Source organism: Triturus cristatus, chromosome 4_1 (assembly GCF_964204655.1).
Source record: "Triturus cristatus chromosome 4_1, aTriCri1.1, whole genome shotgun sequence".
Taxonomy (NCBI): domain Eukaryota; kingdom Metazoa; phylum Chordata; class Amphibia; order Caudata; family Salamandridae; genus Triturus; species Triturus cristatus.
Genome location: NC_140585.1, coordinates 1,237,676,497 through 1,237,702,130, shown reverse-complemented (window position 1 = coordinate 1,237,702,130; position 25,634 = coordinate 1,237,676,497). Strand labels below are relative to the sequence as shown.

General features: G+C 47.1%; 1 protein-coding gene across 3 annotated transcripts in view; it reads left to right on the top strand.

Moving 5' to 3' along the window:
- ITGB7 (integrin subunit beta 7) overlaps nt 1–25,634 on the top strand; it is a 1,338,809-nt gene that overhangs the window by 1,226,244 nt on the left and 86,931 nt on the right. The gene's annotated exons all lie outside the window — the stretch shown is intronic.

Here is a 25,634-nt window from a genome sequence, read left to right as displayed (position 1 = left end):
GCCACTGCCTCTCTGTAGCCTGAAGCTATCTGATACCTGACCACGGAGGCATATCCTAGCGGTGGGTCCAGTGCACAGGAGTTTAACCCACGCAATGTAAGGATTGCCTAGTCCCATTCGTTGAAGCACCTCCCACATATAGCGCCACTCCATGGAATCGAATGCCTGCTGAATGTCCAGCAGGCACAATGCCCAGGATTCTACTTCCAGGTGTGGCGCATGCCAGCTATGTGTGAGCCGGCACAAGTTATGAGTGGTGTTCCGCCCTGGGATGAACCCGGCCTGGTCCGGGTGGATCAAACGTGACATATATGGTAGGAGACGAGCTGCCAGTATACCGCTTAAGATTTTTTCTTCAATATTCAAGAGAGAGATGGGCCTATACGTCCCCAGGGAGAGTGGGTCCCTATCCGGCTTGGGAACCATAGACACCGTTGCCTCCAACATAGTCTTGGGGAGCTCCGCGTGAACTAGGGCTTCATTATATACCTCAAAGAGGTGTGTAACCAGCTAAGGGGCAAATCGTTTATAAAACTTCGCCGGCAGGCCGTCACTCCCAGGGCATTTCTCAGACCTTAGCTTATTAATGGATATGAGCACCTCCTCCCTCAAGATCGGTGCTCCCAATGCCTCCGCATACTCATCCCCCAGAATGGGGAGCATCAAGCCCCCAAGTAACTCCCACAAAGAGCGCTCACTGACCTGGGAGTCGACAGCACACGTCCCAATTCCTTAAGTATGCACAATTTGCGACACGCATGGCTAACGGAGGGCCTGACTGGTGATGGTACACGAATGGAAGAGAGGAAGGAATGCGTTACTTACCTGTAACTGCGGTTATCCAGTATTGGTATCTTTCATAGATTCACATGCCTGAATCATTCCCCGTCGTCGGGATGGGAGTTCCCGGTACATAAATAAAGTAATGTCTCACTAGACATATAGAGTAATAGGCCAAGGGCCTCACCTTAGTAACATATCCACGTCCATTTGTAAAAAAGGACCAAACTTTGGAGAGGAGCCAATCAGCTATCACCAACCTCTAGAACCTTCCTGGAAGGAGCTCTAGTCCCTCAGATTTTTGTAAGCACAGTGCTAAGTAGTTGGATCACTGAGAGACCCAAGAGAGTCCTTCCAGGGGAGGTGGGTGGGTTGCATGTGAATCTATGAAAGATACCAATACTGGATAACCGCAGTTACAGGTAAGTAACACATTCCTTATCCAGAATTAGGGTATCTTTCATAGATTCACATTCCTGAATCAGAGTAGTAAGCAATGATAAGCACATTTCGAAAGGTACAGTATACATGAATTCACCAGATAACAACATATAAACGTGAAAATAGAAAGTACCAAAAAGCAATGAAATAGCATAGGAATAAAACACAATAGAGAAATGTGCGTATAGAAGAAAGGATGGTGGAATCAAAGGAAGGGCTCACCTCTAGTGAAATAGATGACGGAGTACCGCTTGACCCACTGCAGCGTCTTTCATGAGTTCCGTATCCAGGCAGTAATGCTTGGTAAATGTATGCGGCGTCTTCCATGTCGCCGTTTTGCAAATGTCCGCAATGGGCACACCTGCAAAAAGTGCCACTGAAGTAGAGTTTGCCCTTGTGGAATGGGCTAGAACTGTGAAGAGCAGGAGCTGCCCCGCTTGCTGGTGACAAAAAGTAATAGCTGCGGAGATCCAGCGAGAGATACTTTTTTAGTGTGTGGGAGACCTTTCCTAGGTTGACTGTAAGCCACAAAGAGTTGGTTGGATTTGCGGAATGTCTTTGTCTTGTCAATGTAGAATTTCAGGCAGCGTTTAAGATCCAAAGAATGCAGAGTCTTTTCTGCCACTGTTTGAGGATTTGGAAAGAAGGATCGCAACACAATAGGCTCATTGAGATGGAAGTTTGACGGAACCTTAGAGATAAACTTCAGATTTGTGTGTAGTATAACCCTATCGTGTTTGAATTGAAGGAAAGGCTCTTGAATTGAGAAAGCATGAAGTTCACTTACTCGCCTTGCCGAGGTAAGGGCTAAAAGAAGCGCTGTTTTCCAGGAGAGATACTTTAGATCAGCTCTGTGTATTGGCTCAAAAGGGTGTTTCATAAGCTGAGCCAGAACCGTGTTGAGTTGCCATGAAGGAGGTAAAGTCTTTACCGGAGGGAATGTTCTAAACAGGCCTTTAAGGAATTGTTTAATTAACCGATGAGACCACAGAGAAGGGCCTGCAAAGGATCTCCTGAAACGGGATATTGCTGCCAGATGGACTTTAATGGAGGCATAAGCGAGACCAGATTTCACCAGATGAAGAAGGTAAGGCAGTATTTGCTCTGGAGAGGATGAAAGAGGGTGTATTTTGTTTGACTTGCACCAGATACAGAACCTCTTCCATTTTAAGGTATATGTTTTGTTAGTACTATCTGCTCGAGCCCGAGCCAGAACTGCTCTACAGTCCGGAGGTATGTCTAGACCCTGGAACTCTCTGAACTCAGGAGCTAAGTTGATAATCTGAGAGATGCTGGATCCGGATGCTGGACTTGTTGGCTGTTCATAGTGAGAAGAGAGGGAAACTGTTTCAACCGGATCGGCGGTTCCCGGGAGAGAAGGTGAAGCTCCGTGAACCAGTGTTGGGGTGGCCAAGCTGGAGCTATCGGGATGAGCGTGCATGGTTCCGCTTTCAATTTCCTGAGAACCCTGGGAATCAGGGGAATTGGTGGGAAAGCGTATGCAAAGACGTTGCACCATGCGATCGAAAACACATTCCCTAGAGATCCCTTCTTGGGATGCCAGCTTGCAAAGTTTTGGCATTTGGCGTTCTGCTTGGTAGCGAAGAGGTCCAGAAGAGGGGTGCCCCATTGAGAAAATATGCGGTTGAGAGTCCGCTGATTCAACTCCCATTCTTGACATGCTGTCTGTTTTCTGCTCAAAGAGTCGGCCAGAACATTGTGTGTTCCTGGAACATACTCTGCTCGAAGAGAAATATTGTGAAGGAGCAACCAGTTCCAGATTTTTTGCGACTCGTGAGAGAGTGTTAGAGAACGAGTCCCTCCCTGCTTGTTTAAATAGTGCATTGTCGTGGTATTGTTGGTCTGTACAAGCACTAGAGAATTCCTGATTCGTGGTAGGAATGCCAGAAGAGCAAGATAAACCACTCGTAGCTCCAGGAGATTTATGTGGAGTTTCCTTTCGGAAAGGGACCATTTCCCGCTGATCTGGAGTTCTTGGAGGAAAGCTCCCTAACCTTCCAGGGACGCATCCGTTGTGATGGTATGTGGAGAAGCAGGAAGCAAGAAAGGCAAGCCTTGAGAAAGGTTCTGAGGGCAAATCCACCACCGTAGAGCCTTTATCATCTGAGGGGTCACCTGGATGACATTGTCGAATGACCCCGTACATTGGACCCATTGAGCTGAAAGCGCTTCTTGAAGAGGGTGCATGTGAAGGTGATAATGTGGAACTAGTAGAATGCAGGAAAACATCTTCCTGAGCAGGGATTTGAAAGGGCGCACAGTAAGAGACTTTTTGGATCGTATGCGAAGCGCCAAGGTAAGAAGCTTTTTCTTTTTGCTCTTGTGAGGGAAACGCTTTCTTCTGGAGCGTGTCGAGAGTAGCACCCAGGAAAGTTATACGCAGGGAAGGCTGAAGGACGGACTTGTCCTGATTGAGAGTAAGCCCCAAACAATCGAAAAGCCTTAGACAGGCGTCGGAAGACCTGGACGCACCTTCTAGAGAGGGTGCTTTGACGAGCCAGTCGTCCAGATATGGAAAGACCTGATGGTGTTGTTGTCAGAGATATGCGGCCACCGGAGAAAGGCATTTTGTAAAAATGTGTGGCGCCGATTTGAGTTCGAACGGCAGGACACGGAATTGGTGATGCCTGCTCGCTACTGCGAATCTCAGAAATTTTGGGTGGTTGCGGTGGATCGGGATGTGAAAATAGGCATCCTGAAGGTCTAAAGACACCATGTAGTCGTCCGCATTGAGGAGCTGTAGTACTTCCTGGATGGTAACCATACGAAACGACTGCTTTTTCAGGAATTTGTTGAGATTTCTCAAGTCTAATATCGGTCTCCATTTCTTCTCCTTTTTGCGTATTAGGAAAAAACGGGAGTAAAATCCCTTCCCCCTTTGACGTAGAGGAACTCTTTCTATAGCTCCCTTCTGGAGCATAAGTGAAAGTTCCAGGAGCAGAGCACATACATTTTTGTGAAGCATAGGTCGGGGAGGGGTTTGGGGAGGAATTTGAATGAATTCTAGTGAATGTCTGAATTGAACTAGTTGTGGTCCGTTGTTATTTGCTTCCAATTTTTTAGAAAGTGGGAAATTCTTCCTCCAACCGTGGAGGGCAGAGAGGAGTTGGAGACCGGCGGTAGTGGGAAGTCATTGCCACCGAGCAGCGTCTTTCTGTCAACCTCCTTTGCCACAAAAGGAAGACTTAGTGGAGGTGGATTGCTGTTGACGTTGCTGGTATTGTGGCCGATATTGCTGAGTGAAAGAAAAGGAAGATCGGTGTTGGTAATCACCTCTGGCAGATGTTTGACCTCTTCCCCTTGAGCCCCGAAAAGATGGGTTCTTGAATTGGAGGGTACCCAAAGCCCTAGCCGTGTCGGTATCCTTTTTTATACCCTGTAGAGCTTCATCGATGTGTGTGCCAAAAAGAAGCTGACCATCGTAGGGCATGCCCAAAACTTTTGTTTGTACCTCCGGTCGGAACGAAGTCGCCTTTAACCAACCCTGGCGCTGTAGTACAGCTGCGCCAGCCAGTTGGCGAAATCCAGTAGAGGCGATATCCATTGCACAGTCTATGATCCCTGATGCAGACCGTTCGCCCTCCAGCAAGATCTTTTTTGCTTCTTCCTTTGAGTCATCTGGCAAGGCCGCCAGATATGGAGCAATATCTGCCCACATCTGCCTGTTATAGCATCCTAACAGTGCCAAGGAATTGGATACACGCACTGTTAATGCAGACATGGACGAGAAACGCTTGCTGATATTATCAAGCTGTCTACCCTCTTTGTCCTGAGGAGCGATCAGCAGAGCGGAAGGATTTTTTGATTTCCGCTGAGCAGCTTGCGTGATTACTGAGTCTGGTTTAGGATGGCTGGATAGGCAAGCTGGAGCAGTATCTGCAGCCCTGTATTTTTTATCCAGACGAGGTAATACTGGAGGCACCGAGGAAGGGTTCTGCATTATCTTAACACCCTGATCCCATATCTAATCTATAATAGGGATAGATCTGACGGATTTTTTTAAAAGGCTCTTTAAAATCATAGAGGAAGCAATCCTGCTGGTGTGAAGGCATAGGTATTTGAAAACGCTGTGCTGCTCTTTCCACTATGTTGTGAAATCCCCCAATGTCCTCAGGAGGTGAGTCAGCTGGAGCGGGCACGGGGGAAGCTGGACAGGGGAGTACATAATCCTCCCACTCATCACAAGTAGATTGGGAATCTTGGAGTTCCCCTTCTTCATGTTGATCCTCCTCCTCATCGTCAGTAGAAAGCGGAGGTGGTGATGTGACAGACTCAGACTGCAAACTTAACGATGGAGGCCGCGGTCTTGGTGGTGGAGACACAACTGGATGCGGAGACGTTGCAGAAGTGGGAAATCTCTGCTTATAGTCCGAGATGTGGAATTGCAGATCAGAAACTAGAGAGGCAGGTAAACAAACCAAGGGAGGTGGAGGCGGATGGTATTCTTCAGGAGAAACTGCCTGATCTTCCTGCACTTGATCCTCATAGTCTGAACTGTCCTGGTACTTAACGTTAAGTTGAGATGGGCTTGTCGCCGTTCGAAACATGCTGCCATCATCAGAATCTTCTTCCTCCAACAGATGTGCAAGAGGCAAGAGCTGGACCCTACTAGGGGAAGTCAGGGCTGGCGTCAACGTACGTTTTGTGATTTTTAGATTACGTATGTACTTTTTATGTTGGAATCCGCTGTCGTCGACGGTCCCGTCAACGGTATAGCGGGCACCATGGTAGATTGAGGTCCCGTCGTCAGAGCCGTCGTCGACGGTGTCGTCGTCGTCGATGGAGTTTTCGTCGATGGAGTCTTCGTTGACGATGAAGTGAATGTCGACGGGACAGTCTTCGTTGACGGTGCCGTCATCGACACAGTCGTCGTCGATCGCAACGTCGACGGCAATTTGGACGTTGACGATGTCTTCTTTATCTTTAGCGTTGACGAGACAGACCTACCGGCTGTCGACGATCGAGTCGTCGTCGTCGACGTGGATAATGAATGAGACGCGTCAGAAGTTGAAACTGTCGTCGGCGACGAGGTCACACAATGCCGTAGATGGAGATTTCCTCGTCGTCGAAGCCACCGTCGACGAGACCGCCGTCGACAGGGTGGAAGAAGGCTTTTTGAAGGCGTGAATAACTTCCTGAGGAGAAACCTTCGCTGAAATGGCCTTAGGGGGGACCTCGGAAGACTTTTTATGCGCCTTATTTTGAGGTGGCTGCGACAAAGGGCCTGGAGAAGCCACGCTTGGTCTTTTCTGAGAGGACTGCGAAGATATTGAAGAGCCCTCACTTTCCTCAGAAGACAGTATTGGTTCTTTGTCTTTAAGCCTCTGCAGCCAAATTAAGAGGCGTCCCACACGTTCTTTGAGGGTCTTGGAGGAAAATGTACGACATACCTTACAGTCCTTTGAGGAGTGATTCGGATAAAGGCAGTAGAGACAGTCCTTGTGTTGATCGTCCACATGAAGTCTCTTTTTTCCACAGGAAGCACAAGACCTAAAAAGGCCTTTCTTTGGAGTATCTGCCATGAAGAACTGGAGAACTTCACCCCGAAGTTGGAATTTTGAAGTAAGAAGCACTGGAAATCCCAAAACAAGGAATGCTGAGCAGAGCTCAGAGGAGACTCCCTTAGCACAACGTGCGGTAGAAAATCTGAGGGACTAGAGCTCCTTCCAGGAAGGTTCTAGAGGGTGGTGATAGCTGATTGGCTCCTCTCCAAAGTTTGGTCCTTTTTTACAAAAGGATGTGGATATGTTACTAAGGTGAGGCCCTTGGCCTGTTACTCTATATGTCTAGTGAGACATTACTTTATTTATGTACCGGGGACTCCCATCCCGACGACGGGGAATGATTCAGGCATGTGAATCTATGAAAGATACCCTAATACTGGATAATGGATCAATATATGGCAGCAGAACAGGTCACTTATAAGAGTAGAGAGCGCCCCATAAGTTTTGCAGGGTGTGGGGCAGCTGGATGCGATACTATGGGTTGGATTCACTAGACTCGTACACACAGGTCAAAAATGGAGAAGAATAGCGAGATCTTTCCCTCCAATAGGGGTAGCAGATGTACTTTATGAATGAGAAGGGAATGGGGTTAATCAAAATCGGTGGTAGAAATGTAGGGATGTGCTCTAATGTGATAATTAAGATGCAAATGTGTACAACAATTGGACCAAGATATCTGTAATGTGACTGACTATCACAAGTGCGATGTTGGGTTTCAATGAAACCAAAAACAATAAAAATATTTTATATTAAAAAAAAAAAACAGTGACACCGAGACACTTGGAAAAAGAGGGAAATACATGATCCTGGCAGAGAGAAAGTATGCTGAGGGTGGAACTGGATGGATGTCGGATTGAACAACATACCCTTAAACTGTTGACCTGGAACGTCAACGGCCTAGGGAATAAAATCAAAAGAGGTCTGGTAGCCAAAGCCTTAACTAGATACATTGCAGACATTGTCTTCTTGCAAGCAACGCCTATGAAAGGAACCAATGGTGATGTTATGGGCAGGGCGGAAATATGCTGTGATAAGCCTTGTCAGTTACTCCTCAAGCTCCAGGGGAATAGCAACATTAATAGGAAAAAATGCTAGCTTTTCGCCTGAGTAGAATATGGGCAGACAAATTGAAGAGATGCACAGCAGTACTGGGAGATTAGGAAGTGGAGCCAATGGCCCTCTGTAATGCTTATATCCCATTGCTGCTTCAAACAGGTATGATACAATACCTGGGCCAAATACTTACTGATCTACCAAAGCCTACCACCACACTGGTGGATGATTTCAATATGGTACTGGATAAGTACTTGGACAGGGCCCAAGCCAGACAGGCGCACCACACCAGAGTGGAAAAACTAGATAAGTTCATTCAAGCCGTGGGTGTGGGAAGTATCTGGAGTACACTCTATGATACATGCAGAAGTTACTCCTGCTACTCAAGGGCATATGACACACATTCCCACATAGATCACTTCTTCACCCTGACCTCAACCCTTCATGGATTCCCGGAGGCAGACAATAAGACAAGAGGGATCTCTGTCCACCCACCACTCTGCATCACACTAGACTCACCAAACATCTGGGGAAGGACTGAGTGGAGAATGGTGGCATTGCGGCTAACAAAAAAGAAAGAGGTGGAATGCCTGCAAAAAGCCACAGAGCACTACTTCAAAGAAAACATAGATACCGTGAGGGAAGCGTCAACTTTATGGGAGGCGTATAAAGCCAGGATACTCGGGGGGATCATACCATGAGAAGTGGGAGATAAATGAGAGAGTGCGACAATGCGAAGACGCTGAAAGGGAACTGCTGAGCCTAGAAGAGGAATACTGTCAACAGCCTCTGGAGGCCATGAGGACACACATCTTACTTAAACGGAAGCATACTGTTCACTATGTTCACTAGTGTCAGATGCTGTCAAAATGGAATACATTGCAAAACAAAAGCGAAAATATGAAGTAGATGATAAGGAGGGATATTAGCTTGGCTCAGTAGCAGAGAGAAAAGCAGACAACACAATTGCCATCAGGGAAGACACCAGGATAGCTCTTTAAGCAGATGACGTCCTTCTCTACCTAGCAGAACCTGCATGCTCCCTGACACGAGTGGGCGAAATCTTTGCAATCTTTGGACGATACTCAGGAGTGGGTATCAATTTGGAGAAATCCCTCATATTTCCACTGGGGGTCTGGGAAATACATGGAACCTTCCCCATGCCACTGAAGGTAGTGACTCACCATTTCAAGGACCTAGGACTCTGGATATCGACAAATGAGCGAACGTAGTATGCAAAAAATCTAGTCCCACTCATTTTTTCTTTCTTTATTTGCATTTTTTGTTTAAACGTTACAGTTTTCACATGATATATAGTACAATATATATGATGGGATCCATCAGATGGAGTTGGCATATACATAGGTTGGTATCAAAACGTGACAGCTTGGGCACATTTGACTGGGTTGGGGAAGAGCCTCAATTCGCAATTAATGTACAATGGTTAAAGTATAATTTGTGTGTCCAACAGGAGTAAGTACAGATGTCTCCTGTGTCTGAACCTAGCACCACTCATACATAGATTAGAGGTGGATGTAAAACACTAATTGTCACTAATGCGTAGAGCAGCGCTCTTCAAAATGATCACACTTCCTAAACTCATATATATATTTCAGAATAGCCTTCATGCTATACCGGAAACATTCTTCTTCAAAATAAATAAGCTCATAAGATCCCTGATCTGGCTGAACGGTCCACCGTGCATAGCACTCCACACCCTCCAAAGACCCACATACAAAGGAGGAATAACACTACCGAATATTCACAAATACTATCAATGAATGAATTAATAACTTTATTGCGAGATTTCTCAAAATCATTACAATCTTCAAATCAATGAAATTATGATATAGCTTTTCACAAAGCAGCATACAACCATAGATCAGGGGGTTCCATACTTCATAAAACAAATGCAACTTATACAACAGGTGAAGTGCCGTGCTTACATTCAATTTGTTCATTAAAAATGTGCAAGTAAAAAAAAAAAATCTTTCATTTGGATTCAAATTACAACATGTTCTCCAATTTTAATTAAAAAACAAAGAGGATCGGCCAGCCCTTCTCACCATGCACAAGTATGAGGGACAAAGTGCACAATCTCCCAAAGAGCATAATAAGGACTCTCATGACAAATTCATGTATTAAGAGTGTGCAAGCAATAAAACAGTAGTAACCAGCTTGAAAATGAGCAAATGTGCAGAACAAAGCGCAAAGTCTGCCAGAATAAAGTGCAAAATCTGCCCCGTGTGCCAGAGCAAAGTGGGAGTTCATTGCCTTTTTTAGAATATTGCTGCGTGGCTTCTTTCAGACAAGATTTTACTGGTAGCATATATTTGCTGGATTTAGACAGGTCCGATGGGAGGTGCTAGGAAAGAGGGCTGCAACTACTTCTACACATGTCCGTGCCCCCTTAGACAGGAAAATTAGTTTTAGTAATTTCTGTCGTGGCTGTAGCAAGGTAGGACAACAGCATATGAGATGCAGCAAGGACTCTTTTCTATATTTGCAGAGCCTGCATCCTATGACGTGTGGTGGTGATTGCCAATTCAAAATTAGTTATTAGCACCAGCTCAGCCCACTGGATCTCTTCCAAGCATTTCTCTCCCAAGGCTTGGCTCGGATATAGCTGTATTTTGTGGGCCTCGTAAGATGCAATAAGGGCTATGTGCCATTGTTTTTCCTGGTGTCTGGTAATATCAGCTCCCTGTGACAATCTGCACTTTTTATGGCCGTGTGTAACTTATTCCTTCTGTTGTCCGGTTCTCAATGGCCATGTTTAAGGTCTCCACTCCTTTATTTAAGTAACTGCTCCAGGTATTATTCTTTGCTGCAAACATTGGCTTCAGCACCTCCTTCATGGAACCTGCTGAAGCGTTCAGGGCCCAGTAGTATACTACACATGTGTGCCCAAACACTCATATTTTTGCTGTGTGAGGGTAATTTTCAGTCATATCAGACTGTTATGTGTGTATCAGGGTATTTGGAAGATGTGCTTGCAGCTCTGACACTAGGTTTTCTCTAATAAAGACTCACAATGCCCTGGAAATGCTTGTTGCGCGTAGCCTACTGTGGACAATAGTTTTGCTTTGATGACCCTCCAACTGTTGTAGGACTATATAGCTTTCTATTGAGTTTACACACAGCATATTTGGTTGCCTGGGCTTTTGATTTCATCTTGCTCTGAAGGAGTAGCCCACTATCTTCCCTGCTATTTGGTCGCCACTCCCACCACCACTGCTGCAGCATAGATGACCCGCTCCCGGTCCTCCAGCTGCACAGCACGTGTGTTCGAGCCTTCTGGCTGGCCCTGCTGCCTGGATCGTGCTGACTTGGGAGATCTCTCTTGTGTTAGTTTCATATTAAGTTATTGTTTTTTTTGCTCTGGTAAATTATTTTTTTTCAGGTACAGTGGTTATTAGGTTTTGTTCGTCCTTCGTTTTCTTCCTGCTGCTGCTGGGCCGTCTGCCCTATTGTTCTTCCACCGCCCTCCTTCCTTGTCCAACCGGCCTTTTCCGGTTCCATGCTTCCCGCCCTACCCTCCCCCTGCCCGGACTAACCCACCCACCTACTAGGGCTTCCTCTCCCATGAGCACTGAATTTGCTCACCCACGGACTCTGGCTCCGGCCAAATCCACGAGTCTTCACCACTCTGCACCCAGTGCCCATGGCCCGAGTTCGAGTGGCCCAACACCTGACCTGCCTTGAATCTCCAATCGACGCCTGCAGCCTCTTTCTGGAGGATCCCCCCGACCGTGACCTGAGCTGGTAAGTAAAACCCGACGAAGGCCGGCTCTATCTTCAGAAGTACAGTTCTTCCATGGGGAGCGATTTTGCTCCCAACGTGGCCGGCCTTTATGTATACGACTTCGAGACCAAACACCTACTTGACAACAACCAGCCACGTTTTCCCCAAATCAGATTTTATAAGCGCTACATTGACGACATCTTACTGATTTGGGAAGGAACCAGCGAATCCCTTGTAGCATTCTGTGAATGGCTTAACTCGTGTGACCCAAATCTCTGCTTCACACACAGTTTCCACAGACACAAAACTAAATTTCTTGACCTGGACATTGAAGCCAAAACTCGTTTCAAACCCACCGCTCGGAATTCCCTACTCCATTTCACGAGCTTCCATCCAAGATCACTTCGGGAAAACCTCCCCTACGGCCAATATCTCCGGCTCCGCAGAAACTGCAGTGAAATAAGAGACTACAAATCTCAGGCTACAGATCTGAGTAACAAACTACATCAATGGGGCTACCCCAAGTGGATCACAAATAAAGCCAACAAGAGGGCCAGGAATCAGAACCGTGATGGACTAATTGAGACACAGGCGCGGGAACCAACCCCGCCGCCACTCACATGCGTGACCACATACAATGCCGTCTCTCACAAAGTCTCACAAATTATTCGGAAAAACTGGAAAATATTGAAGACAGGCAATCTCGGTTGAAAACTCCTCTCCTCTCCAACAAGAGAGCCAGATCCATAAAGGACATCAGAGTGTCCACATGACCCACACCACCACAGAGAGCAGTCAACACTGTCCTTAATGCCTGGGGGCTCCCAGGTGTAGTAGGCCACTTCCCCTGCGGCAATTGCAGTGTATGCCACATCACCGAGACCACTAAAAGCCTCAGTCTCGAACCAGGAAAGACTTGGGAATTGAGATAACATATGAACTGCAATACTGAACACGTCATCTACCGCATCATTTGCCCCTGCAACCTAACATATATTGGCATGACGAATCGCAAGATCAAAACAGGAACACCACAGTACAATACGGTGCAAGAAAAACACTACCCACATGACAAACCACTTCCTTGAGACAGTGCACACGACCAATGACATGCGAGGGGTCATCATAGAGGCATTAGACCCCAACTTACCAAACATTCAGAGCCGCCTCCTTGAGAAGGAGCAAAGATGGATATATCGCTTGTCCAGTCACAAAAAGCCTCAACGATAATATCCCTTGGAACAGCCTGTTGATCTTCTGCGCCCTTTCAAGTACACACCTCTACCTAACCTGTAGTTTCAGCGCACAACTCTACCTTATTTGAGTCCCAGCAGACATTATACTGCAGTCTGTACACCACCTTTGAGTCTCCTCCAACACACTCTCTGGCCACATGTGCCAATGGGCACAATCCACACACTTCTGTCTCAAGCCAGGCACCCCAACACCTATTTGGGGCCCTGGGCATAATACATACCCCCTGCCCCCAAGAAGCACCACAAAGCTAGCAAGCATGTTAGCAGAGACTATTTCACACTATGAAGTTAATATCAGAGGTCACTCGTGAGGCCTCCTAGGCAGGGATTGACACTGACATGGCTATGCCCCTGCTACCTTGCACTTATCTTAGTGCTTACTCCTTTTAGCGCTAGTGGCACATTCTAATATGGCCGATTAATTTCCACACTCTAGCCATAGCACTTTTGCACATTCGCACACACGTTCCACCCGGTCCTGTGCTCTGAGCTCAGACTCGACCACAAGCCTGCGTAGGCGAGCACAGCCCGCCCCGCCTCACCACAAGCATACTGACACGTATCCAGGCAGCCTCACCGGTACAAATACAATGTCTTCACCGCGCTCATTACCAGCCGGGATGACGGGAGACCACAATAGGTTTGCAGACAGGTTCCACTACGAGACCAAGTAAGGTTGCGCTGCTAATACCGATAACAGGAGCCCTCGAGCACACACAACCTCCGTGCTCACTATACCTTTAACTCCACTTTTCTCCAGATTCTGACATCGGAGTGAACCCCTCCCGAGCCCCGGTCAGCTGTCAAATTACAACCATAGTGTAATTATACTTTTCCACAACAGCGTTGCCAGTGGATTTCCATTCCACTTTTTAAAAATGTTTTTAATGTGCTTGCCTTGATATATCTTGCGCGCGCCACATAATCACTTGTGCCTATTGTCACATGTGCGCTCACTTTCTAATCGCCCACGCATGGCACAACTACCGCTGTGGATACTTTCCACAGAAGCGCGCCTCAGGACTACCGACCGCGGTGGTTACAGCTGGCTCATTATAGCTGACAGTGTGATGACCCCGCGACAAACCATGTTTGCTCATCACCTAGAGCCACCGATTCACTAGAATCTCACTAGAAGCTCCGCAGCTTCATAGCATCGATAAGACTGGGGCCATCAGCACAGGCTGCTAGACACTTTCGCATGCAGCATGCCCCACGTAGCCAAGGTATAGCGTACAATCACAAGGTTGGTCAACCTGTTTGACTATAGCACTTAAGATTGCATTTTTATGTTGCTTAACAGTAAGATGTATATATATGTTCTGTGTTGTTGTCTTTTCTTCTCCCACAGGTATTTTTGAAGTGTCCGTAAGTACGGAGACACTCAGTCCACACACCTTAGCGCGTGTGTAGGTACTCTTTCTTTTTTCACGAGGCACTTCAAGCTTTGCCACTCACCTTTCTCGCTACTCAGTCCTTAAGAAAGCCCCCTTTAACTACCCTCATGGGCTGAAACATGTAGACCATTCACATAGCCAACTAAGGATAATAACTCTCCATTTTAGTTGCACTACATCTTTTTTTAACCATATCCCGAGCCGCCACTAATAAAGTCTTCAGGCAAGGATTCTCAGAGGTATTTTTAACTTTAATCACGTCACATCACACGCTCGCACTACACCAGCTCCGCTGTAATCAGGTGTCGTAGCACAACCGGTGGGCATTCGGCCACCGGTTGGGACCCCAATGATGAAGCATGACACCAACTGGGTTGGTGTATGAGGGGTCTTTTAAACAAACCCAGCGGGTCCAAGTACTACCCAACTAGTGATTGTACCATATACACATAGTGGGTTCGTCCATCATTGTTCAGCTAAGTAAAAGCCGACACCTAAAGACACCCCTTCACCTGACGTCCCACGGGCTTGGGTGGCCCAACCGCTGGTGTCCCAGCATCCTCAGGCATCCCAACTTACCTCTCCAACCAGTGGTCGCCTCCAGAAGATCTTCGTCCCGAGCCTGAAGTTTGTTGCAACTGGAGAATCCCCATTGAAAACAACAGGGCACCCAGCGCTAAACCAGTACTCTGCACACGGCCGCCCCTGTGGGTGCACCTTGTGTGCTTAATCGGATCCCCTTTTGCCCTGAGTCTAACACCAGTTTTGCATGAGCAGCCACCAACCGGAAGCCCCCTATCCTCATTGGATAACATTGGGCCTCAGCACTTAGCATCGGGCCGCCCTAGTGCTGCGGAGGGTGCTTTGAGAGTGCATCCTTGACCCTGGGAGAACCCTGGTGCTAATCCCAGAATACCAACTCCCACAACAAAGTACTTATCTGTAAACCGCTAACTTCATTTCCTCCCAAAGGATTGAATTGACTGCCTTTCTTTGAAAAATCTTCTAAGTGTGGATTTGGTTTGTATGAAAACTTGAAAAACTGCAAATATACAAAAACTGAATTATTTACCGTTTGTATAGGAAATGTCCCAGTGTGATATTTAGGCATATCACACTGGTTAGCAAAGTAACTTAAAAAGTAATCCAAGAAGTAGTGTATCCAGTAATCTGTACAGTAACTGAAAAAGAAATTTCAAACTGTTGACTTACCTGTAAAACAACCAACTGCATTCAAACCTGCATTCAACTGTAATTCACTGCATAAAAACTTGCAAAGTTTTATTTCACTTACCTGCACCAGGCTTGGTTTGGTTCTAGAAATAAAATACCTAAATAAATGTTTTGACACAAACAAATTAGTCTGAGTTCAGTCTTTGAGTGTGTGACATCATTTCTTGCCTGTGTGTACAACAAATGCTCAACACTACCCTCTGATAAAGCCTTACTGCTCACCCACATTACCACAAATAGAGAGTAAGGGGATTTCTACCTTTACCTTTAGTATAGTATATACAGAGCTAGCTTCCTACAACCACACCCATCATGGAACACGTCAACTTCCAGATCAAACCTGACGCTAACACCACCATCAAAAGGACCCTCACTTACAGATCTCCTGGCTACCGCCCTAGCTTCTGCAGGTACACAAAAAGATAATCACAGTGGAAACATTTTTAAAGGGATAAGAAGCACACATATATTAGTGATTCGTACAAATTTTAGACAACACCTATTATATGCATGTATGACATTAATTTAATCAATTATGCAAAAATTCAGTCGAAGGGAAGATCAGTAATTCAAATAGGGCCAAATACATCACAATGTCAACATATTTAAATACATATCGGTGTAAGAAACGTGATAATTGCAAGATACTTGGGGTAAGTGCAGGACGTTGTGAGGGGGGAAGGTTGTGTAAAATAGAAACATCCACAGTTTGTTAACCCCTTGCATGCCCGCCCCTTTCCCCGCCCTGTGCCGCGCTTTGCATTAGTGGGTGGGGTTCATGACGAGCTGGACTCGTCATGGGCACAGCGCCATCGCAGCCCATGACGAGTCCAGCTCGTCATGGGCACTGAAGGGGTTAAAGAGCCTAACCTGCCACTTGAGTGGCAACAAACCATAAATATAACAACACAAAAATTAGAAAGCAGTTATACAATCACTGACAATCTCCTGTGTTGATCGAATACAGAAATAAGTCGACGTTTCGACCCCTATTAGAAACAGCAAATTAGTTCGCTTGAAGTCGGGGTCTTCATCAGGACCAAGGGAAAGGGCTTACACCTAAGGACGAGGATCAAAAATTATGGTATAGTAAGGTGTGTCTGAAATACACTCTCATTATGGAAACTACAATACTAAAATTACCAGCATCAGCAGGACAAATCAGGCTGGAAACTTAGAGGGAGGGCCAAGGAGTGCTCCTGGAGAAAAGAGAAGGGGAGACGAGGAGTACTACGGAAGTCGGAATTAAAAACACAGTGCGTAACCATGGAACCGAAGTGAAAAAATACTCACCAAAGGGTGTAGTATTCCGACACTCGGTAAGTGAATCTGAGGACAGCTGAATAAAACAGCATGAACAAAGGTCCATTAATGACCACCGCTGTAAAAGAAAGAACTTCGATCAGAATCTAAAACATGTCCAAAGGCGGCGCATGTTTACCTAAATAAGATTACGTTAATATGCGGGAAAGCAGGCAAATCTAATTGGAGATAATATTAAACAGTTAAAATCAAAAGGGGGAATACGAGCGAAACCCCGGGAGAACGATCTCCAAAGAGGGGGTTTCAAACAGCTGTAATGCTGTGACGGGAGAGAAGAAAAACGCTGACGGGAGAGAAGAAAAACGCTCACAGGCAACATGGTGTGACATACCTCGAGGGCCGCGTCGAACAATCTGACAGCTAACCCTGGGCTACGTCACATGACCACTTAAATACCAAACAGACGCGCGCATAACCGAAAGGATTGCGCCCTGATTGGTGGAGGCTCAGGGGTGTGTGTGGCCAAGGGCTCGAAGGGATTACTCCCTGATTGGTGGAAACTAGGGGGTGTGTGTGGCAAAGGCTCGAATTGAATGGAAGAAAATCCGAAGGAGGAACATTTTGCTGGTTCTAGGTACATAAACTCATTACAAGCGGTCATGTTTACACAGCATTGAATGATTCTACGACGGGAATACATGATGCAGATGAATAAGGGTGAAAATACCCGTAATTAATTTAGATGGTTACGGTCCGATGACGACCTCACTAATGAAACAAACATCCAATCGAGCATTATTTGGACAGCATACATAGATGTTGAGAAATGTATACTGTCGGTCAATCACCATACGGAGTATTACATGTAACAACGCTTAACATGACATCGATTGCAGTGTTCATTACAGTAAGTTCATAGTAGCCAATAGGGTTTAGCACAGGTACTTGTGATGAGAAAAAGACCGTGTGAGATGCACCATGGTACTTAGGTATTATTTAGTAAAGATAATTGGGTGTAGGTTGCATCAAGTTCATTAAGGCCACTTTGGACGGAGTCAAAACGATCCATCCACTTACATTCCCTAATGTTAAGGATTGAACCAAGGTCACCACCCCTAACGCCCAGTGTGATGGCTTCAATTACCAGCCATTTTATCGATTCAGGGGGATGGTTGAATGTTTTGAAGTGATCGACCATGGGTGCTCCAGAGGTGGTACATCTTATTCTGCTGCAGTGTTGGAGTATACGGCATTTCACTTTCTGAGTAGTCTGGCCTATATAGATCTTATTGCAGGGGCAGACTACTGCATAAATGACGTTCTTTGTGTTACAATTGGAGAGCGTTTTTAAATCCACCGTACAGTTGTTATGCTGGAACGTCTTTGTTTCAATTGTCAGATTGCAGGCTTTGCACTGTCCACATTTGACATGGCCCACAGGAGCGGGAAGGTGCCACAGCGAATCAATGGTCGGTCTAGTCGGTGTTTCCAAGAGGGACTTGACCACATGGTCACGTACATTTTTGCCCTTCTTGAAGGAATGCATTGGGGGTTCAGGAAGCTGTAATTCTGCTGACACCAAATGCCAATGTTTATTCACAATCTGCCGGATATCATTGCTCCTTGTGTTAAACGTAGTGACACATATCAGTCTCTTAGGGTCATCAGCCCGGACTTTAGGAGTAAGGAGAACGTCTCTGTGGTTGTACCAGGCTCTTTTACGGGCCCTCTTAACAAGCCTCCGAGGGTAGCCGCGTTCGATCAATCTACAGATGAGGTCATCTGATTCCGTGAAAAAATCCTCTTTCCGTGTACAGTTCCTCCTGATCCTGAGGAACTGGCCGAACGGGAGGTTATCGCGTAGTCCTCTAGGATGGTGACTTCCATATCTCAATAAGGTATTTCTCTCCGTAGTTTTACGGAACAGGGTTGTGTAAAGACACTCATCCATGGCCTTGATGGTAATATCAAGAAAGTCAATACTGGACTTATCCTTCGGCCAGTTCCTCAGGATCAGGAGGAACTGTACACGGAAAGAGGATTTTTTCACGGAATCAGATGACCTCATCTGTAGATTGATCGAACGCGGCTACCCTCGGAGGCTTGTTAAGAGGGCCCGTAAAAGAGCCTGGTACAACCACAGAGACGTTCTCCTTACTCCTAAAGTCCGGGCTGATGACCCTAAGAGACTGATATGTGTCACTACGTTTAACACAAGGAGCAATGATATCCGGCAGATTGTGAATAAACATTGGCATTTGGTGTCAGCAGAATTACAGCTTCCTGAACCCCCAATGCATTCCTTCAAGAAGGGCAAAAATGTACGTGACCATGTGGTCAAGTCCCTCTTGGAAACACCGACTAGACCGACCATTGATTCGCTGTGGCACCTTCCCGCTCCTGTGGGCCATGTCAAATGTGGACAGTGCAATGCCTGCAATCTGACAATTGAAACAAAGACGTTCCAGCATAACAACTGTACGGTGGATTTAAAAACGCTCTCCAATTGTAACACAAAGAACGTCATTTATGCAGTAGTCTGCCCCTGCAATAAGATCTATATAGGCCAGACTACTCAGAAAGTGAAATGCCGTATACTCCAACACTGCAGCAGAATAAGATGTACCACCTCTGGAGCACCCATGGTCGATCACTTCAAAACATTCAACCATCCCCCTGAATCGATAAAATGGCTGGTAATTGAAGCCATCACACTGGGCGTTAGGGGTGGTGACCTTGGTTCAATCCTTAACATTAGGGAATGTAAGTGGATGGATCGTTTTGACTCCGTCCAAAGTGGCCTTAATGAACTTGATGCAACCTACACCCAATTATCTTTACTAAATAATACCTAAGTACCATGGTGCATCTCACACGGTCTTTTTCTCATCACAAGTACATGTGCTAAACCCTATTGGCTACTATGAACTTACTGTAATGAACACTGCAATCGATGTCATGTTAAGCGTTGTTACATGTAATACTCCGTATGGTGATTGACCGACAGTATACATTTCTCAACATCTATGTATGCTGTCCAAATAATGCTCGATTGGATGTTTGTTACATTAGTGAGGTCGTCATCGGACCGTAACCATCTAAATTAATTACGGGTATTTTCACCCTTATTCATCGGCATCATGTATTCCCGTCGTAGAATCATTCAATGCTGTGTAAACATGACCGCTTGTAATGAGTTTATGTACCTAGAACCAGCAAAATGTTCCTCCTTCGGATTTTCTTCCATTCAATTCGAGCCTTTGCCACACACACCCCCTAGTTTCCACCAATCAGGGAGTAATCCCTTCGAGCCCTTGGCCACACACACCCCTGAGCCTCCACCAATCAGGGCGCAATCCTTTCGGTTATGCGCGCGTCTGTTTGGTATTTAAGTGGTCATGTGACGTAGCCCAGGGTTAGCTGTCAGATTGTTCGACGCGGCCCTCGAGGTATGTCACACCATGTTGCCTGTGAGCGTTTTTCTTCTCTCCCGTCAGCGTTTTTCTTCTCTCCCGTCACAGCATTACAGCTGTTTGAAACCCCCTCTTTGGAGATCGTTCTCCCGGGGTTTCGCTCGTATTCCCCCTTTTGATTTTAACTGTTTAATATTATCTCCAATTAGATTTGCCTGCTTTCCCGCATATTAACGTAATCTTATTTAGGTAAACATGCGCCGCCTTTGGACATGTTTTAGATTCTGATCGAAGTTCTTTCTTTTACAGCGGTGGTCATTAATGGACCTTTGTTCATGCTGTTTCATTCAGCTGTCCTCAGATTCACTTACCGAGTGTCGGAATACCACACCCTTTGGTGAGTATTTTTTCACTTCGGTTCCATGGTTACGCACTGTGTTTTTAATTCCGACTTCCGTAGTACTCCTCGTCTCCCCTTCTCTTTTCTCCAGGAGCACTCCTTGGCCCTCCCTCTAAGTTTCCAGCCTGATTTGTCCTGCTGATGCTGGTAATTTTAGTATTGTAGTTTCCATAATGAGAGTGTATTTCAGACACACCTTACTATACCATAATTTTTGATCCTCGTCCTTAGGTGTAAGCCCTTTCCCTTGGTCCTGATGAAGACCCCGACTTCAAGCGAACTAATTTGCTGGTTCTAATAGGGGTCGAAACGTCGACTTATTTCTGTATTCGATCAACACAGGAGATTGTCAGTGATTGTATAACTGCTTTCTAATTTTTGTGTTGTTATATTTATGGTTTGTTGCCACTCAAGTGGCAGGTTAGGCTCTTTAACAAACTGTGGATGTTTCTATTTTACACAACCTTCCCCCCTCACAACGTCCTGCACTTACCCCAAGTATCTTGCACTTATCACGTTTCTTACACCGATATGTATTTAAATATGTTGACATTGTGATGTATTTGGCCCTATTTGAATTACTGATCTTCCCTTCGACTGAATTTTTGCATAATTGATTAAATTAATGTCATACATGCATATAATAGGTGTTGTCTAAAATTTGTACGAATCACTAATATATGTGTGCTTCTTATCCCTTTAAAAATGTTTCTACTGTGATTATCTTTTTGTGTACCTACTTATACCCGAGTCCAGTGGCTTACCGGGTTACCCCATTAATACATAACGCCCTAGCTTCTGCAGCTCCGTCCCAGACTTCATAGCCCCTCTGACTATCATCTCTAACCACTGCATCATCCTGAGTGACGTGAATTTCCACCTAGAAGACCCCAATGACACCAACTCATCCACGCTTCTCGATAACATGAGCATCATTGGCCTCTCCCAATTGGTCACCACCCCAAGCACCGAGCTGGACACATCTTGGACCCTATCTTCTCCACCTCCGACAGAGCCAAAGTTTCCCACACCACCGAACTAACCTCAACAGGCCACAGCATGGTCCACTTCACCATCGAGGCCCGCGACGTGGCCCAACGAGATTCCCGAGCCTCCCTCACTGCAATTGGAGCAAGGCTACTGAGCCCTTCTGGACATCCACCCTAAAAGAAGTACAACACGCCCCCTCGAACTCCCTCGAACTCAATGTCCAGAATTTCTCCAAATGGATCCCCTCAGCAGCCGACACCATCGCCCCCCTGAAGGACTCCACCAACAGACCCGCCAAACAAGCCAGCTTGTTCACCCCTGAACTACGGACCCTCAATCCACACTGCATGAAACTAGAGAGACACTGACGATACAACAAGAGCCCCACCCACCTCGACGCATACAGATCGGCCCTCTAAAGCTACTACCAGTGTATAAGAGAAACCAAGAAAAAAGCCCTCAATACCCGCATAGAAGCAAGCGCCAACCGCACCAAAGAACTATTCAGCATTGTCAGAGAATTCTCCTGCCCCTTCGCCACTGAAAACCCGCCCGCCCCTCCCAAGCCCTCTGCGACAACCTAGCAAACTAGCCAGCATCTTCAGCAATTTTGACCTCCAACCCATCGACCTCAACCATCTCAACACCCCAGCCAGCACCCACCACCACCCTTGGACCTGCGTCTGAAAGCAGATCTCCACTGAAGACACCATCACTATCATGAACTCCATACACTCTAGATCCCACTCGGGCCCCAGGGCCTGCCTGCCCTCTTACTGAACTCCTCAAGACTTGCATCACAACAGCCACCGTAGCGACTCCTGGAAGCATGCTACGGTAAAACCCATCCTGAAAAAACCCTCAGCAAACCCCAACCCCAACGAACTCAAAAACTATCGCCCAATATCACTTCACCCCATCCCTGCTAAAGTCTTGGAGGAAGCCATCAACCCTCAGCTCACTGAATACCTTGAAATCAACATCCTACTTGACCCCTCCCAATCCGACTTCTGACCCAACCACAGCACAGAGACCACCTTGATTGCAGCAATTGATGACATCAGATGCCTCCTCAACCTAGGTGGAACAGCAGCCCTCATCCTCTATGACCTATCAGCAGCCTTTAATATCGTCTCCCACCACAGCCTGATTTCCAGACTACTCCACATCGGTATCCAAGGCAATGCGCTCAACTGCATCTCCTCCTGCCTCTCCGTCCGAACCCAGAGGATCCACCTATTACCCTTCTGCCCTACACCCAAAGACATCCTATGCGGCCTTCCCCAGGGACCTTCGCTCAGCCCCACTCTCTTCAACACCTACATGACAACTCTGGCAGACATCGTATGCACCCACGGACTCAACATCGTATTCTGCCCCAACGTCACCCAGCTCATCCTATCCCTCACCGAAGATAATGACATCACAAAAGCCAACTTCCAACACACCATGACTGACATTGCCACCTGGCTGAAGCCCAACTACCTCAAGCTCAACTTGGATAAGACTGAGGTCATCATCTACAGAATCAAACCCTCCCAGTGGGATGACACCTGGTGCCCCACTGCACTTGGCCCCTCACGCACCCCCTCCGGCCGCTCACGCAACCTCGGAATCGTCCTGGACACCCACCTGACCAAGAAACAACAGATCAATGCCGTCTCCTCTGCCTGCTTCCTCACCCTTCGCCGTCCCTGCAAGATCTTCCAATGGATCCCAATCTCATCCAGAAGACAGTCACCCAGACCCTGATCGCCAGCCGACTCGACTACGGCAACGCACTCTACGCCAGAACCACCAAACAACTCCTGGGCCGCCTCCAGACCATCCAGAACTCGGTGGCAAGACTCATCCTCGACCTCCCCAGAAGAACCAGCATCACCCTGCACCTCAGAGCTTTCCACTGGCTGCCTATTCAGGAAAGATGTCTCTTACAGCTCCTCACGCACACCCACAAAACCCTCCACAAGTCAGGACCCTCCTACCTCAACAACCACCTTACATTCCACCGACAGACTAGAAAACTCCGATCTTCCACCCTTGCCTTGGCCAACATCCGCCGCAGCTTCTGTGGAGGCCGCTCCTTCTCGTACCTTGCTGCCAGGTCTTGGAATGACCTATCCCTTCACCTGTGCACCTCACCATCTCTGAAGGACTTCAGAAGGCAGCTCAAGGCCTGGCTTTTCGACTGAGGCTTACACTGCCCACCAGTGCCTGGAGACCCCCTGTGGCGACAAGCCGCCCTCTACAAGACTCCTGAGTGATTGATGTGCAGTTACTTTCCCAGCACAAGGTAATTGTAGCTCCTTGCAGATGCTATGGTCTGGGCACCCAGTCTCCATCTGTGCGATGTCTTTTTAGCATATTTACCAAATATCACCACCTTGGTCTTACTTGGGTTATCAACCAGGTTGTTGCATTCATTGTAGGAGTGGAATACGTCTAGCCCTTCTGGAGATTTATTTTTGTGTGGTCAAACAGTAGCAAGTTGTCCGCATTCTGCATTAAATGCACCTTCTTCCAGCCATTCTTCAGGTTAGCTAGGTTGGGAGTTTGTAGCGCCTTACCCTGATCTGCTGTAGGAGAGTGGCATCGACTGCATAGTTGCCCCCAACTTTTTGCTGATGTTTTGACTGTTTTTTTACTCTAGCCAGGCTGTGTCCCTGCTATCCAGGACCCCAGCCTATCAGCTTCCTCTCTAAACTGATGTGAGTACTATAGGTACATACCAATTGGATACTGAGGACACCCTGTGAGCCCCTTGTAGATGGTACCCTAGGTACCCAGGGCATGGGTCCGTCAGAGGCCTACCAGGGGCTGCTGCACTTATTGTGCCACCCCTGGGACAGCCATACAAACTGACACCACCAGACCCCTACTGTAGTCTGGGTGAGGTGGTGCTTGCACCCCTTACAGGGATATAGGTATCCTGTATCCCACTTACATACAACACATATATTCTCGTAGGTCCCCCCTAAGGCAGGCCTTGCTAATCCTACAAGGCAGGGTGCTGAGATATGTGTGAGGGGGAACCCCTACCTGAGTAGGGCCCCTCTGCAACCTTCGTTAAAACTACTGCGAGGTTGTTTGTAGTGCAGCCATACCATATACTCTTAACCGCATTATAAGTAATCGCGATAGCGTGATGACTTGAGAGTGGCTGCACAGAACCATGTCATGTTTGGTGTCAAACATCGTGGAATCATACCCCCAATCCAGCCATGGGAGTGAGGGCATGATTCCCCCCTGCTAGAGGGGTGATATGGTAAAAGCAGCAGATTTTAGACACCAATTTAAAAGAGCACCAGTAGTACAAAATGGATGCTACCCGCCACCCACACGATTCTGGCTGCCTGTTGCTGGGCAGAACTCCAGCCACGGCAGCTGAACAATAGGGATCTTGTTGCAGAGAGGTGTCCCCACCTCCCCAGACAGACTATGTGGATTGGAACTGGGTGGGTGCACCTTAGGATGTCTTTCAAACTTGCAAGTAGGCTTCTCCAGTGCCTACTTCTGCATACACCGGCTCAGACCGGTTCAGGGGCATCCTGTCCCCTGCCCCGGCGGGAAACATACAAAGGGGAGAGGGTGTAGCCACCATTTCCCGCCTGAACTCCCATTGGTGGGCTCTGATTCAGACACTCCCCTAATCCCTGGATAAACGTGGGTGCAGGGTCCCCAGAGCCTCAGATTAATCTTGGACGAGAACTTTGCTTCATAGACTTGAAATTTCGACGAGCTGCCGCTCAGCTGAATGAAGAAATCTCCCTTGGGGTAAAGGAGTTACCCCCCTGCTTGGCAGGCACCTGAAACACTGCAAGTGACTCGGTTGGAACTCCGCTGCTCCTACGGACAACAAAGACTTCTGCCTACCTTGAGGTGGGTTCCCGAGCATCCCAGAGGCCAGTGAGTGTGCACAGCAAATCTGAGCACCGTGGACCCCGTGGGTGTCGAGATACCCAATACCCCAGGACACCGGCCACCTCTTGCACAGCACACGAGCCCAACAAGTGGGGAAGTTGTGCTTTGGCCCATCATTGAGCCAACCTTTCAGCATCACCTGTGCCAAAGGACGATGCTCCAGCCCGCTCCGGCGACCCGTGGGCACATCTTTACGCACTCCAAATTGCTGCCTCCC